General features: G+C 35.2%; 1 long non-coding RNA gene across 1 annotated transcript; it reads right to left on the bottom strand.

Annotated features, from left to right (window-relative positions):
* Nucleotides 1–12,851: 12,851 nt before the first annotated feature.
* LOC119620892 (uncharacterized) lies at nt 12,852–14,461 on the bottom strand. Its single transcript, XR_005237433.1, has 2 exons — nt 14,366–14,461; nt 12,852–13,213 (listed from the first exon to the last, which is right to left on the bottom strand). It is a non-coding gene; the product is annotated as an uncharacterized lncRNA (long non-coding RNA).
* Between the last annotated feature and the right edge of the window lie 2,932 nt (nt 14,462–17,393).

The following is a 17,393-nucleotide window of genomic DNA, read 5'->3' as shown; positions in this document are numbered from 1 at the left end:
GTTAGTGAGGATGTAAAGAAACTGGAACCCTTGTGCATTGTTGGAATTATAAAATGGTGCAGCCACTATGAAAAATAGTTGTAGTTTCCTCAAAAAATTAAAAGTACAACTACCATATGACCCAGCAATCCCACTAGTAGATATATATTCAAAAAATTCAAAACAGGATCTCAAAGAGAGATATTTGTACACCCATGTTTATTGTGACATTTTTTACAATAGTCAAGATGTGAAAGCCACTTGAGTGTCCATCAACAGATGAATTATTAAAGAAAATGTGGTATATACACACAACCAAATGCTATTCAGCCTTAGAAAAGAAGGAAATCCTATCATATGCCATAGCATGGATGAACCATAAAGACATTAAAAGTGAAATAAACCAATCACAAAATAATACTGCATGATTCCACTTGATGCTGCCTGAGTAATCGAATTCTTAGAAACAGGAAGTAGAATGGTGATTGCCAGGAGTTGGGAGAAAGGGGAAACAGAGTTGTTTTTCAATGGGTAAAGAGGTTCAGTCATGCAAGATGAAAAAATTCTAGAGAGATCTTGTACAACAATGTGCATGTAGTTAACAATACCATAATGTATGGTTTAAAATTGTTAAGGTAAATTTATGTTAATACATTTTATCACAACACAAAAACACAAGGCAAATATTCAAAATGTGTGACATAATTAACTTTACCCTTTACCAGAAGTCTTTCTGTGATGACACTGGAATGCATATATGTTGTTATGTTGTGGAATCAGGTACTGATTGATCTATTGCCGCCACTCCAGGATTGTTCAGTCAGTGCTCTGGGCTGGGAACATTCCCTTCTGTGGAGATTGGATGGTTGAGCTGTCCTGAGCTGTCCCAGTCTCCAGATTCTTCTTTATTAGGAGAAATCTTTCCCTGTTCTGAGTACACAGTGAACTTCCTTGTACTGCTTAACCATGTGCATCTTATGGCACCTGGCCAACCTGACTAGTATATGTGCCCTCAATAGGGAGAGAATGAGTCTTCACCTGTAGCAAGAGGAGGGGTGTGCTGTCCATCACTCTGTGTCACCTATTGGGAGGAACCTTCCACCCATGGGAGACTGACACATACTAAATACACTGATCTTGCTATACCTTTTTTCTTTTCTGGTGGTTGGCATTGTTATGATCTTTGCCATCTTCCATATGGTAGAAATCCTCACTAAAGATTGGTTGCTGAACCTTCCTATATGATAATATCAATAACTAAAAAGAATGTATTGAGTTTGGATGTATAAAATTAAAAAGTGAAGTGTGTATATGTATTTGAAAAGATTTATGTTGAATCTATGCTGAATCTCAACTAAGTTCTTAGGTCATCTTCTTAAGACTAGCTTCTGAAATATTGGTTTGTTAGAATGTATTTTTCCAAGTATTTTTAATATTAAGGGAAATTGGCAGCAAAACCAACATATGATATATGTTCTCTTCTGTTCTATGAGGTACTAATATGTGAAGGAACATAATGCTTTGTGAGAAGATGCGTTTAAAGATGTAAATGTACACTGTGTACTTGATTTACATTCCCTTATCTACTAGGGAGAACATGGATATTGTGAAACGTAGTCCTTAATGGTTTATGCATAAACAAAGTAATTTTCCCTTTATAAATCATAAACAGTCAAATAATTCAGGATTATAATCAGCCAGGTCCTTCTGTACTCTTCCTCAGGCAGTCTTTGCTTCTATGACTGATTCAGTTTATTGCAAAATTTAGTTTCTCATTTTTCATTGATGTGTAGTCTATTTATTTATATTTCATTTTATTTCAGATTTATTGACGTATATTTACAAATAAAATTACATATATTTAAAGTGTATATAACAGGATGATTAGCTGCGGCAGTGTACACTAAATGTTGTGTTGCTTTTCCACTTCCCATTTTAACATAATGAGTTTGATGGAATAGTCATCACAATTATTCTTTCTGTATGAAATGCTTTTGCAACTACCATTTCACAGTCATCACGTGGCCTCATTTTCTTTCTTTTTTGTAGAAACATTATTCTCCCATATACCCTTATTTATTTATATATTTAATTTTATTTCCTCTCTTTCCTTATGAATGTAATTCTCATGATATCAAGTGCCTTATGTCTTGTTCAGTGTACCATATATTATAGCTGTTGAATAAACATTTGTTGAATATTTTTAATTAATTATTTGCTGCAAATTATTCATTGACTGAAAGTATTCATCCCCTGATTTGGCACTATTGTATGAAGCATTTGGTCAGCACCTTCAATTTTAAATTTGCTGTTACAGTATGAACTAAGACATAGAGAGCTTATTTTCTACTCTGGAGGACTGAGAATTTAAAGCTGGAAACTAAAAAGAATGTATGCATGTGCAGGAATGAACAGAAGGAATTGCCAAGTCTGAGTAGTTTAATAAGGGGTGAACAAGATGAATTAGTTTCCCATTCTTATCTGAGAGAGTCAGTATGTTAAGGGAAAAATAAGAAGGAAACTAGGTAACTGAAGGACATTCACAGAAATGTTCAATAGGCAATTTACATCAGGGAGCTTGAGTGCTGATGTTTCGATAGGTTAAGCCTAAAAATCTAGAGAAGGTGATTGAAGGTATAAGGTAGAATTCACCAGAGTAATTAGTTTAGAACAGTAATTCTAGGGTCAGGAACTGAACCTTAGTAAATGCTCACATTTGAAAAAATTTGGAGGAAAGCTAAAAACAACAGAGATAAAGAAATGGTAATTTAAAAAGTAGAAGATGAAGCTGAATGATAAAATATCCTGGAAACCAAAAGAGTAAAAGTGCTCCAAGCCAGCCTTGAGAGACCAGTTAACGGTGTCAAATGCTACAGAAAAACTGAGATAGAATACCAAAAAAATTGACTGGATTTTGTACTTATGACATTAATTACCTTCAACAAAGCAATTTTGAGGAATTAGGAGGCTAGAAAAAAAGATGATTTTATGAAATTAAAGAGCACAAGAGCTGTGGCTTAATGAAGATAAGTAATATAATTAATTCCTATAAGAAATAGCTTATTTACCAAACCATTCCTTCAACAAGTACCTGATCGTCCACCATGTGCCATGCACAGTACTATATGCTGGGCATATATGGTGCCTACGCTCAGTTGGAGACACATATTTTAATCAAATATTTATACATATAAACTAATGTGAATTATAAAACTCTGATAAATGGTATGGGTGAGGAGTATTTTGTTCCAGAGAATGTTAGGTATGAAGATTCGAACTAGGCTTGGAATGATACTGTGAGAAAGTAGTAACAGACTTCAGGGCAGTGTAGAGTATGAGGATGAAAGAGGAAACAGCAATGCCAAATGACTTTATTTAATTTTTAAATAAATATTGGAGAAAATTATGCATATTTAAAGGCAGAAGAAAAGGAACTATGGTAATGTAAGTGGAAGTGGGTGTGTGGGTTGTGGAGGGCGGACAATTTTACTGTGTTTAGAAACGGCCTCAAAAAGTATCCGTATTCTGACAGGATTTTCACAATTTCAGAGTTACAGACTTATTTAGATCAATTTAAGAGATGAGATTTGACTCTTGGATATTGCTAGCTATACTCTTAAGAGAGTGACTTTTAAAAGCAAAAAATATCAATATATTTGTTAACACTAAGCAATAAAAGTGCCAAGTGGAACAGAAGCTTCCTATTGACTAACTTGCATGCCTGCCCAGTAGGGAAACCAAGTCAATATCAGAGAGTTGCTTGATGAGAGGTCAATGCAGTGATTTCAAGACAGTGTTGAAGTTAGAATTACCCATTGTGAAAATAAATCTCCAGAGGAAGTAGAAAGAGTAAGAGAGAAAAAGGTTTTGTGGAAGAGTTTAAGAATGCTATCAATAGATTGGTTATACTACAGCGTGATAAGCTGAAAATTGCCTTTATTTTCAGTGCTGAGTAAAAGCAAATATGAAATTGAGAAGACAGATTCATTGAAAAAGATTTTCCCAGTGCAATAACTGAGTATCAGTTTAGTAAATACCAAGGTATTTGTAACAAATTTAAATTTTTATAGTGCTGCTTAATTTGAAGTATTCATACAGAAGTACACATTTATGCAGATTTGTATACACTCACACACCCCTACACATTCATTCCCACAGAATGGCCAGAGAAGAAAAATTATTAATCATTTATTTGAATATCTTTAGATTGCTGTTCTTTGTAACTTTTAGAAACTATTCAGCAGCCTCATGACCCAAGTAGGACAGAATCAAGCAAACTTAAAATGTTAAGAAATGCTTGGAACCATTTTTCTATTTTGACATGGGATATCTCATCACTGTCCCCTATCCTGACTCTCTATTTCTAATCACATGAATACCAGAAGTCAAATTAAAGATACTCATGGCTTTTTTTCCATCTGTTCAATTTCTGAAACATGTGTCCGACAGGAATCATGTTTATTCGGAACGCAAATTTCCCTAAACATACCATATAAGTAGCGGGTTACAATTGAAGGTTATGTTTTTTTCAGTTAGATTTACTCTATCTTATATTTCCTAGTCAATCAAAATTCTCTGAGTTTCTTTAGGCTTTCAGACCATATATAGTCCTCTTTTATTCTAGCAAAGATATGAAAACATGTCTTTTCTTATTACTCTAGCAAACACAATATTGAAAATGTTTTAAACACTGAGAGAAAATCTGTACAAAATTTGATTTGATGATATTACAGAAGTCTCCGTGGTACACCTTAGGTAGCATAGAGTCTTTAGTTCTTTTCTCATCCTTTAACCTTGTTTAGGCTGTGTGCAAAACATAAATAATATAAATTGTCTGAGGGAAATATGGGCAAATTCCACTAGGAAGGCTGGTGGGAGCCATAGATTCCCCCAGAAGCTGTTTTCTATTCATCTCTTCATGAGTAAACAGGTGAAGGATCTATATTAATTTTGCTCTGCAGATGACCTAATCCCTTACAAGTCCTGCTTCAGTCTCTGATCTTTCACTATTAAGCTACAGAAGGCAGCTTTGAATCTGATTTAGAAAATCACCTCTACTCAGTTTCACATTGCCGTAATCTAATTTTTGGTGTACCAGCTTTTCCCCTTTAGTGTGAGTCCAGTGTTATGTTAATATTCTCTCATCCACAGATCACTGTTTTTGACAATTCAAATAAAAATAGAAAGCAATGTCCCTCAAAATGTGCTCCTCAGGCCCTGCAAGAGACACAATTGGTACTCTATTCAGATCACCTTAGATCTATCTCTTCTCCTCAGCTTGAATGTGGGTTTGTTTATAAGGACCTGCAGGAAAAAGTCTTATTTGAAAGACTGATTAGGTTACTATAGCCACACACTCAAACATATATATGCAGAGCCAGAAGTACCTGGGAGTTAACAACTCAGCCTATGACTTAACAGTTGAGACAGGGTATGAAAACCTACCTCCTTTGACTCAAGTAGGGACAGACTGAAATTGAAATTTATGCCCCTAACCTCTCCAGAGGATCAGACTTGAGGCTGAGACTTTGCCCCAAATGTCACTCCTGTTTGGCTTCTTTGCATTTTCTCGATTGTGTTTCCTTTCCTTTATTATTTTCTTCTAGGAGCATTTTCTTAATCAATGAATCCTTATCTTAGGGTCCACTTTTGGGGCCTACAATCTAAAAGAGACCTCTTTATCAGAGTCACCTGTGAGGCCTGTTAGAATTGTTGATACCTGGCCCAATCCCAAGGAGTGAAATCTGCATTTTTATTTAAAAAACTCTGAATAATGTTAATGCATAGCAAAATTTAAAAGCCAATGGCTTGAGTCATAATTATTAGCCAGTTATTGGTGATTCTAAACCTAGGTTTCTTTTTTAATCTGTTTTGTGCTGCTATACAGAATGCCTGACACTGAGTAGCTTATAAGAAACAGAAAGGTATTTCTTACAGTTCTGGAGACAAGGAAGTCCAAGATCAAGGCATCAGCATCTAGTGAGGGACTTCTTATTGCATCTTCACATAGTGGAAAGCAGGAAGGTAAGAGGGAAAAACTCCCTCTGCCAAGCCCTTTTACAAGGTGCGTCTAATCCCATTCACCAAAGAGAAGCCTTCATGGCCTAATGACCTCTTAAAGACTCCACCGCCTAATACCATCTCATTGGCAACACCCGAATTTTGGAGAGGATACATTCAAACAACAGCAGTTTCTATCTAACCTACTGGCTTAGCCCCTCTAAATGGTCAATACCATCTTCCCTTGATACCTGCCTTCTTCACATCACCTCCTTCCAATATCCGGAATGACAAAAAGTAAGTAGACATTTTGTCATTTATTTTCTTTTACAAAATAAATTTTAAGCTTCAAATAATGTCCATAGCAGAGGCTTCATAAATAAAATGTAGCCAGGTGGGCACAGTGGTTCATGCCTGTAATCCCAGCACTTTGGGAGGCCAAGATGGGAACTTGCTTGAGCCCAGGAGTTCAACACCAACCTGGGCAACATGGTGAGATTCCATCTGTATAAAAAGTGAAGAAAAATTAGCCAAGAATGGTGGCACACACTTGTTGTCCTAGCTACTCGGGCAGCTGAGGTGGGAAGATCACTTGAATCCAGGAGGTCAAAGCTATAGTGAGCTATGACTGCACTACTGCACTCCAGCCTGGGTGACAGAGGGAGACCTGGTCTTAAAAAAATAATAAAAAGAAATCATTCTTTTGGGAATGGTCATAAAAGGAGTTAGAAATATTTACTCTTGATTTTTGGAGTTTATATAAAGTTATGAAAAATATTGACTATACAACATGAGTAAGTCTAATTTTGATTTTGAATGTGTTTTCAGAATAAGCTGTAAATTCCTGAGCTTAAAATTCAAGTTCTTCTATAATCTAACATTAAACTACACTGACCTTGTTCATTAATCTAATTGTCTGTGTGTTACTTGTTACTTTTAGAGAGAACTATTGGTCTCTAATGACATAAACTGTGTTTCTTATAAAATCTCTTCAGCTATTATTTACATATAATAACATCACCACCCACAAATTTCTCCAATAAAACCGTGGAATGTAGAAAGACCTTGTCTCGAATTTGAGAAGACAGGTTGATTCACAGGAACACACATTATGTTTATACCTGCTGAATTTAATTTTAGGTGAAGGCGGAGATGCATGTTGCTTTTTGTCTAAATATGAATCTGTACATCATTTTGTAGGGTCACAAGACACTTTACCGGAAGAAATTGATTTGCTAGCTCTCTCCTCTTTTCAGTCATATAACCAATATTCTTTGACAGAACTCTCGCATCCAATAAGGCTTGAAATTATATTTATAATCAATGCTTGTTATTGCACTGAGCTATTCTATAGCCTTTGTATTTTTATCACAATGATTTTTCTTCTTCAACTTGTTCATGTTTTGGATTATATTGACTGATTTTCAAATGTTGAACTAGTCTTGCATATCCATAATAAATCTCACTTGGTCATGGTAGATAATTCTTTTTACACACTGTTGGATTTGTTAGGTTTTTTTGTCAAGTATTTTTGTACGCATGTGTATGAGATATATTGATGAGCAGTTTTCCTTTCTTGCAATGTTCTCATCTGGTTTTGGTATTAGGGTAAATCTGGCCTCATAGAATTAAATAGAACAGGTTTTCTCTGCCTGTTTTCTGGAAAACATTGTGGAGAATAGGCATCATTTCTACCTTAAATGTTTGGTAGAATTCATCAGTGAAACCATCTAGGGATGGTGCTTTCTTTTTTGGAAAGTTATAAATTATTGCTTCAATTTCACTAATACATATGGGTCTATTCAGATTCACACAAGTTTCTGTTTGTGTGAGTCTTGATAGTTTCTGTTTCTTAGGAAATTGATCCATTTTATCTAAGTTATCAAACTTACGGATGGAATGGTTTGTACTGTTCCTTCATTATAATTTTAATGTCTTCAGGATCAGCAGGGATGAGTCCTCTTTCAGTTCCAATATGGTAATATGTGAATTTTGTTTTCTTCTTGAGCAGCCTGGATAGAGTTTGTTTGTTTGTTTTTTGCAATTTTATGAATCTTTTTGAAGAACCGGCTTTTGGTTTTGTTGATTTTCTCTGTAAATTTCCTGTTTTCACTTTCATTAAGTCCTATTCTAATTTTATTATTTATTTTTTCTGCTTGCTTTACACTCAAATTGTTGTTTTTTTAGTACCCTAAAGTAGCTCAGATTATTGATTTTAGAAATTTATTTTAAATACATACATTTAGTGCTATAACTTTCTCTCTAACCCTCGCTTTTGCTGCTCCCACAAATTTTTGATAAGTTGTATTTTCATTTCACTTACTTCAAAATATTATGAATTTCCTCTTGATACTTTTATGTGGCCTATGTGTTATTTATAAGTGTGTTGTTCAATCTACAGATATTTGCGGATTATCCAGGTCTTTCTGATATTCATTTCTAGTTTAGTTCCCTTATAATATAAGAACATAGTTTGTATAGTATCTATTTCTTTTAATTTGTTGAGGTTTGTTTTACGGCTCAGAAAAAGATCAATGATGGCGAATGTTCCAGGAAGCTTAAGAAGAACATGCATTCTGTTGGTATTGGATGGAGAAATTGATAAATATCAATTAGCCGTCTTTTATTGACAGTCCTGTTAAGTCAACTATATGCTTGCTGATATTCTACATGCTTAATCTATTAATATTGAGAGAGGGGTACTGAAATTTCCAACTGTAATAGTGAATTTATCTATTTCTTCTTGAAGTTCTGTCAGTTTTTTCTTCATGTATTTTAATTCTCTATTATTAGGTGCATACACATTAACTATTGTTATGTCTTGCTAGAGAATTGACCTCTTTATAACTATACAATTTCCCTCTTTATCCTTGATAACTTTCCTTGTTCTGAAGTCTGTTTTGTCTGAAATTCACACAGGAACTTTATCTTCTTTTCTTTAGTGTTGTCATGCTATATTGATATAGCTGGATTAATATATACCATATTTGTTATTTTCTATTTTTTACACTTGTACCTTGTTTCTTTTTTGCCCCTCTTTTTCAGTGTTCTCTGGTTCTGAATATTTTTATGACTCCATTTTATTATTAGTTGTACTTTTAAAATTTTGGTAATTGATGTTTACAATACATATTCACAACTAATTAAGTCCACTTTTAATAACACTATTCCACTTTACATGTGGTGCAGCTAATTTATAAAAGGGTATTAGGAATTTTTTCCCTCCTATTCCATATTTTATTACTATCATTCCTTTCACTTATTTATATGCTATTGTCATTCAATATACTGCTACTTTCAGTCTTTTAAACAAAGTTATGTTTTTGATCAATTAAGACTAAGAAAAACAAAAGATTTTATTTTACCTTCATTTGTTACTTCTCTAAGGCTTTTCCATTGTTTATATAGTTCCATATTTGTGACCTATGTCATTTTCCTTCTGCCTACAGAAAATGTGCTAATTTTTTTGCAGGAAATCTCTGCTAGTGATAAATTCCCTTGTTAATGTATTTCATTTTTTAGAACAGTTTTAGGTGCACAGCAAAAAATATATAGGTAGTTCCTATACACACTCCTATCCCCACAGATACACAGCCTCTCCCACTATTAACATGCTGCACCAGGCCAGGCGCGGTGGTTCATGCCTGTAATCCCAGCAATTTGGGAGACTCAGGTGGGCGAATCACGAGGTCAGGAGCTCAAGACCAGCCTGGCCAGCATGGTGAAAACCCATCTCTACTAAAAATATAAAAATCAGATGGGCATGGTGGCATGTGCCTGTAATCCCAGCTACTCAGGAGGCTGAGGCAGAAGAATCACTTGAACCCAGGAGGCGGAGGTTGCAGTGAATCGAGATCACACCACTGCACTCCAGCCTGGGTGACAGAGGGAGACTCCATCTCAAAAAAAAAAAAAATTCTGCACCAGAGTGGTACTATTGTTACAATTAATGAACCTATTTTGACACACCATTATTGCCCAAAGTCTATAGTTTATATTAGGGTTCACTCTTGGTGTTGTACATTCTATGGGTTTTAACAAATCCATAATGGCATATATCCACTATTATGGTATCATGTTGAAAAATTCTCTGTACTCTGCCTATCAATTCCTTCTTCCCCGTAACCCCTGACAACCACCGATCTTTTTACTTTTGCCATAGTTTCCCCTGTTCCAGGATGTTACATAATTAGAATCATACCATACGTAGCCTTTTCAGTTTGGCTGGCTGCTTTCACTTGATAGTATGCATTTAAGGTTCTCTGTATCATTTCATGGCGCTATATATATATTTTTTTAACCTATGTCATGTTCTTTCTACCTATAGAAAATATGTTAATTTTTTTGTAGGAAAGTCTGCTAGTGATAAATTCCATGTGTGTGTGTATATATATATAGTGTTGAATGCTATTCTATTGTCTGGATGTACCAGTTTATCAATTCACCTACTGAGGGACATCTTCATTGCTTCCAAGTTTTGGCAATTATGGATAAGGCTGCTATAAACATCTTGGCAGGTTTTTGTGTGGACATAGTATTCAACTCATTTGGGTAAATACCAAGAAGTGTGATTGCTGGATCATATAGTATAAATATGTTTAGTTTTATAACAAACAGCCAAACTGCCTTTGAAAGTGGCTAGATCATTTTGCATTCCCACCAGCAATATATGAGAATTTCTGTTGCACCATCTCCTCATTAGCATTTGGTGTTGCCAGTGTTTCAGATTTTTGTCAGCCTAGTAGATGTTTAGCGGTATGCCTCCACTTTTGAAGAATAATTTCACTGGATATAGAATTCTAGTTTGTTGGGGCTGGGCGCAGTGACTCACACCTGTAATCCCAGCACTTTGGGAGGCCAAGGCGGGCAGATCACCTCAGGTCAGGAGTTTGAGACCAGCCTGGCAAAAATGGCAAAACCCCTTTTCTACTACAAATACAAAAATTATCTGGATGTGGTGGTAGGCGCCTGTAATCCCAGCTGTTCAGGAGGCTGACGCAGGAGAATCACCTGAACCCAGGAGGTGGAGGTTGCAGTGAGACAAGATTGCACCACTGCACTCCAGCCTGGGCGACAAAGAGATACTTCGTCTCACCAGAGAAAAAGAAAAACAAACAAACAAACAAACAAACAAAAAAAGCAAAAACAAAAGAAAAAAGAAGGAAAAAAAATAATTCTAGTATGTTGGATTTTCTTTTTTTTTCAACACTTTAAATATTTCACTTCACTCTCTTCTGCTTTCGTGGTCGTGGATCAGAAGTCTGCTGTAATTCTTATCATTTTTTTCTGTATAGGTAAGACGGCTTCCTTCATCCCCACTCCCTGGGCTTTATTCAACTTTTTTTTATCTTTGTATTTTTGCTGTTTGAATATGATATGCCTATATGTAGTCCTTTTGGTATATATTCTGAATGATATTCTCTGTACTTTCTGTATCTGTGGTTTGTTTTGTGTGTCATTAATTTTGAAGAGTTCTAAGCCATTCTCCTTTATTCTGAATATGCACACATGTTGATATTGTTCTACAGTTTTTACATATTCTTTTTTTATTAATATTAGTTTTTCTCTTTTATTTTGGTACAGGAAGTTTCCACTGACTTATCTTCAAGCTCACTGATTCTTTCCCTGCCCTGTTCAGTCTACTGATGAGATCGTCAAGGGCATTCTTTGTCTCTGTTTTAATGCTTCTAGAATTTACTTTAGATTTTCCATTTCTCTGCTTACATTAACATCTGTTCTTGCATGCTGCAGATTCTTTTTTTTTCATTACAGCCCTTAACATTTTGATCATGGTTATTTTCCAACATCTCTGCCATATTTAAGTCTGGTTCTGATGCTTGCTTTTCTTTTCAGATGCCTTTTTTTCCTGCCACTTGGTATACCATGCAATATTTTTTGAAGGCTAGATGTGTTGCACTGGGTAACAAGAACTGTGGTAAGTAGGCTACTAGTGTGAGAATTTATGTTAATTTACCTAGAAGTCAGTTTTTGTTTAAAATTAGCTGTAGCTGTAGTTACCAGATGCTTCAGATTCTTCTAGTGTCTTATTTTTGTCACTACTCTTGACTATGGTATTTCCGAAGTATTCCTAAAATAAAGCCTGAGTCTTGTAGTACTTTCAGCTGTAATATATTGTTATTGTACTGGTGATAATGTCAAAATGTGGAAGACTAGTCCTATATAATCTTCCACTTAATTCTCAGTCTTTTAGTGGGTATACATTTTGGCCTGTAACATTTATAAAAGTTTTTTCTTGTATAGTTTATTTTTTTTTTTCTATCTTCCACTTTAGGTGAATCACCTTTCTCACCTAAATACTAGAGGAGGCTAAAGTGAAAAGAATGCCATTTTCTCAGGGCTCTGGGGCAAAGCTCTGTTAATTATTTTCCCCCGGAGAATAGGTCTTTGTTACGGACAATGCCCTAGAAATGTTTCATAATGTTACTCCTCCTACCAGAGCCCTGCCATCTGTCTTGGTTCTTGGCAGTGAGAACATAGAAAACTTCCTGGAGGTAAAGTCCATGAAAGTGTGGTGGCATCCCTAAGACTGTGGCCCCCAGGAGTCTCTCATTTTCATGTTAGTCCACACTCAGTCTTCAGCAATTTGTTAAAATTACCATTTAGGTGTCCCTATTAGTTTATGTATGGCTCTAGAGAATTATGCTGCATTTAAGGAAATTACAGCTGGGACTCAATGAATTTGCTTGTCTTTCCAGATTTCAGAAGGGCAGTTTGCTCTGTGATTTTACTTCTCTTCTGGTTTGAAGAAAAGTCGTTCATTTTCAGTTTGTTCAACTTTTTTCTTATTGTAAGGATAGTACTGATTACTTCTATGTTATTTACTTGTTAGTTCTGAAACCAACAAAAAAATGTTGTTCTTTGTATTTGAGTTTATTATTTGATTAATTTGGCTTCAGCCCTCATTGTGGCATGTCAGGGCCAATACAATTTATATTCTTTTCTTACTCCTCTTATCAAACAATGCCCTAATCCATGAACACTTGCACTGTATCAAGTAAGATTCATTTTAGCTGCTCATAATGAAAACACCTAAAGTAACAGATTTTAAGGTGATAGAAGCTGTTTCTGTCTCATGTAAAGGAGGTTTGGAGATAGGCATGCCAGGCCGGTATAGAGATACCTTGGGGACACAGAGATTTAATTTCTTCTATAATAGCCTTAACATGTAATTTCCAGTTCAGAATGGCTGCTGAATCTTCAGCCATTAACTTTCCTGTCAGGAGAAAGAAGACAGGAAGTTAAGGGAAAACAAGGGCATACATCTGCCCATCTTTTAGAAACTTTCAAAATACTTTCATCCTATAACTTCTGCATACATCTTAGTCTTAATACCACACCTAACTGTAAGAGAACCTGGAAAATGAAATCTTTTTTTGCTGAGTTCATTGGAATCCCAATTAAAACAATAGTTTAGACACTAAGCAAAGAGTAATAACGTATACTGAGTTGACAAATAACAAACCCTGTCAGCAAGATTCAAAATCAATAGAAGTTGAAAGCTAATAGCAACTTGACTCCGTTATCTTTCTAAAACCAAAATTAAAATGAACACACACACACAACAGCTACATTTGACCTTGTTTTCATTGGCTGATGGAGTAAAAATTCACAATGATACGGCTTCGATGACTGGAGGAATGCCAGGGTCCTTGGTTTTGCACCGATCAAGATAAAACAACACAGGCACACGTGGAGTGGTTTTAAAGAGCAGAGAGTATAATAGGTAAGAAAGAAGGAAGAACCTCCCCCATTAAGAGACAGAGGGAGGGGAACTTCTATGGGTAAAACAAATCACTGTTTAAAAAAAAATTCTCATCAGATCTTGCTTTGTGTTTCTGGAGATGGAATAAATATATTCCTATGATGGTTCACTTTCACATAGTGGCTTGATTATTAGCCATCAACTGATGAACACAATTGTTGGATTTTTGGAAGAAGAGAAGAAGTGCCATGTGGGACTGCCAGTTTACTGACAGCAAAAGTTGGGTTGAGAGAAATCAAAGAAATAAGAAACAGCTATTTCTGCCTGAGCACTGTGCTTTTTATGTTTGATTCAACTACAGAAGTTACAAAAATAACATTTCTTTTTTATCAACAAAGTGGGGTGAGACATCACCACTAGACAGTTTTTCTCTAATAGCTAAATTCAGTTAAAGAGGTGAAGGCATCACAATTCTGTTTCCAATAGTAAAAAATATTACTCTCAAATTGGTCAATTCTTCCATAAATTTTTGAAAAGTAACTATATAGCAAATTCCTAAAATAAGAACTCACTTGATAGGTTCAATACCTGAATGTTTTTCTAATTTTCTATGTGATGCGACTTTAAATAAAACTGTAATTATGGGTTTAAACTTACATGCACTAAATTTTGAGACAAACGATCAAGTTTAGGACATCATCAGCATATTTACCAGATAAATTTCTATAGTTTCTGTGTTTTAATTGAAGTGCTTTGACACTGAGAAAAAAAGGAGAGAAAACAGCAAGGATTTAAATAATGTCAATTTCTACAGTTAAAAAAAAATGTGAATGATTGAAATGGATGAGCTACTGACATTGCCATATTTAATGTGTTTATAAATAATTTTATGTACCACATTGTGAAAATTATGACCTAATAAAATATAAACACATTGATTATTTTTTTTCTGAAATCGAAAGAACTCAGGTTCAATCAGTTTCTTACACATCACTTATACATCACTGTGATGTTTGAGATTTACTATGATATCCCTGAGGTCCTGTAACTAGATCATGAGGTGCCTTCTCAGTAATTACAGAATATAAATTGTGTTCAGTGTTGCCTACAGTGAAATGTCATTTTGTTGAAAAGGGGTAATTAATATGAAGTATATATATTAATTGTCAGTGAAATAGAAGAACAAATGAACTGAATCATCCAATTAACCACCCAGACAAATGAAGATACATTTGGGTCAAATAAATGTATTCCGCTCAGTTTGAGGAATCACTTAAAGGGAGTTTGCTTACTGTGGTGTAAATGAACATTTAATACTTTTAGAGGTGTCCCCCTGGGCTGATACCCAAGCTATCTCAGCAAGGTCCTATTTCTCTATTGCTTGCCTCATATGACTAAAATCTCTAAGAAGTAATTTCCCCTGAATTTACAGAATATGTATTATCATCTATGTTAAAGCAAGATTTTTTAAAATGGAGTTAATATTTTCATTTCCTTCATTATATTATCCTGTTTTTTTAAGCACCTGTCACCCTGTGTAAAGTAAGGAAAATGGTTTAGTATTTTAAAATGTATGTAGGACTAAAGGTAAAATCAAATAATATCCCTTTATAGCCAACTGTTATGATAAACTCTTTATAGCCAACTGATTGTTATGGTAATGTCCCAAACTCTAAATAAATAAACAAACAAACTAAAAGCAAATAAACATAGCATGAATGATTGATTGCAAATGGAAAATAATTTTTAACAAATTGACAAAACAATGCAGTTTAGGGAATTATCTTCTTTTATCTTCCTCGGAATTTATAGGTTGACAAAGAGTGATTACTTTCATGATTGAGTTATATAAAATAATTTTACCAGTCTTTGTACAAATCAAAAACTTGTCATCCCTCAGACTCTCAGTGCTTTTTTTTTTTTTTTATTGAGATGAAGTCTTGCTCTTGTCCCCCAGGCTGGAGTGCAATGGTGCGATCTCGGCTCACTGCAACCTCTGCCTCCTGGGTTCGAGCGATTCTCCTGCCTCAGCCTCCTGAGTAGCCGGGATTACAGGCGCCTGCGACCATGCCTGGCTAATTTTTGTATTTTTAGTAGAGACAGGGTTTCACCATGTTGGCCAGGCTGGTCTCAAACTCCTGACCTCAGGTTATCCGCCCGCCTTGGCCTCCTGGGATTACAGACATGAGCCACCATGCCCGGCCCACAGTGCTTTTTAAAAATAAATATGTTATTCCAGAATCAATTCAAGTACTATGAGATCTCTTACTTTTCTGGCTGCTATGGACTGAATTTTGCTCCCCGAAAATTTATATGTTGAAGTCCTAACCTACAAAGTGATGGTATTTGGAGATGGGGTTTTTGAGAACTAATTAGGTCAAGAGGAAATCATTAGGATGGGGTCCTCCTAATGGGATTAGTGCCCTTATAAGAAGAGACAAGAGAGCACTCTTTCCCTCTCTCCTCTCTCCAAACCTCTCCCTCTCTTTTTGCCATGTGAGGACATGGCAAGATGATGGCCATCAGCAAACCAGGAAGAGGACTCTCACTAGGAGTCAAATAAGCTGATACTTTTATCATGGACATCCCAGTCTCCAGAACTGTGAGAAATAAAGCTTTCCTCTTCCCTGGTTCTCCCACTTTTTTGTTTAAGTCATCAAGATTAACAGGAAAGATGATTGTTCTTCCCTGGAGAAAACGGATAAAATATAGATATCCTACTGTATTTGATAGGCTTGTCTCATTTTCCACAGTTCCTATTGACCCTTCTTGGACTAATACAATAGACATTCTAGCTGACTGTCCTCCAGAGTTTCAGAAATTGGTCAGTATAGGAACTTAATTAACTCTAAGGACTTTCTATTCCTGAAGCTGAATGTTTATCTCTTACTTTTTAGTTCAAACAATAATGTGTAAACCTACACTGTCCTGCCTAATTCTTCAGAAAGGGTTATAAAATGAGTAGCACATTGTAGAAGAGCTCATATCAGAGGCCGATACAGGTAATTGGTATAACGTAGAATGTAACCTACACAATACTGTTCACTGTAGCCATGGCTGGAATCAGAGTTCAAGGTGAGATTATCTGAGATGATACAAAAGAGATGACTGACACTACCATGCCCTCCATGAAGTGGAATAAATCTTGAAGTTGATGGCCAGTCACAATCTTTATGATAGTCTTAATACAGGAAGGTTAGTGGAAGAAGGTTAGTATCTACTTGCTATTACTGATTTGGAAGGCATAATTGATATTCATCCCCATCCTTCAGTATGTCACTTTACATGGTGATTAACAGTAAATAAGAGGGTTCATTCTCTAAACTCTTACCAATAATAGATATTGCTAGTAAAAGTTACAATATCAGATGAAAAACTGAATCTTGTGCTTTAATTTTGCTGCTTGATTTACATTGAATTTAAGCATGTTTTATAGTGTCTTTTTATATTTCTTCATTTTTGAAGAACATATTCTTTTTTTCTTATTTTTCTGTTGAACCTTTCTGTAAATTGTGTTGATTTTAAAAAGCTCAGATAATAAGTTATAATGTAAGTCCGGAAAACGTGAATGACTCTTGAGAAACAGATGTGGGGCAATGGCAGTTTCATATTGGCTTTTAAATTGTACTGAACGAGTTGTTACTTATTTCTCTGCACTAATTGTAAAATAGACTGATATAATGAATTACTT

This window comes from Chlorocebus sabaeus, chromosome X (assembly GCF_047675955.1).
Source record: "Chlorocebus sabaeus isolate Y175 chromosome X, mChlSab1.0.hap1, whole genome shotgun sequence".
NCBI lineage: Eukaryota > Metazoa > Chordata > Mammalia > Primates > Cercopithecidae > Chlorocebus > Chlorocebus sabaeus.
The sequence above is the reverse complement of the archived record's forward strand: the minus strand, read 5'-3'. Positions and strand labels throughout refer to the sequence as shown.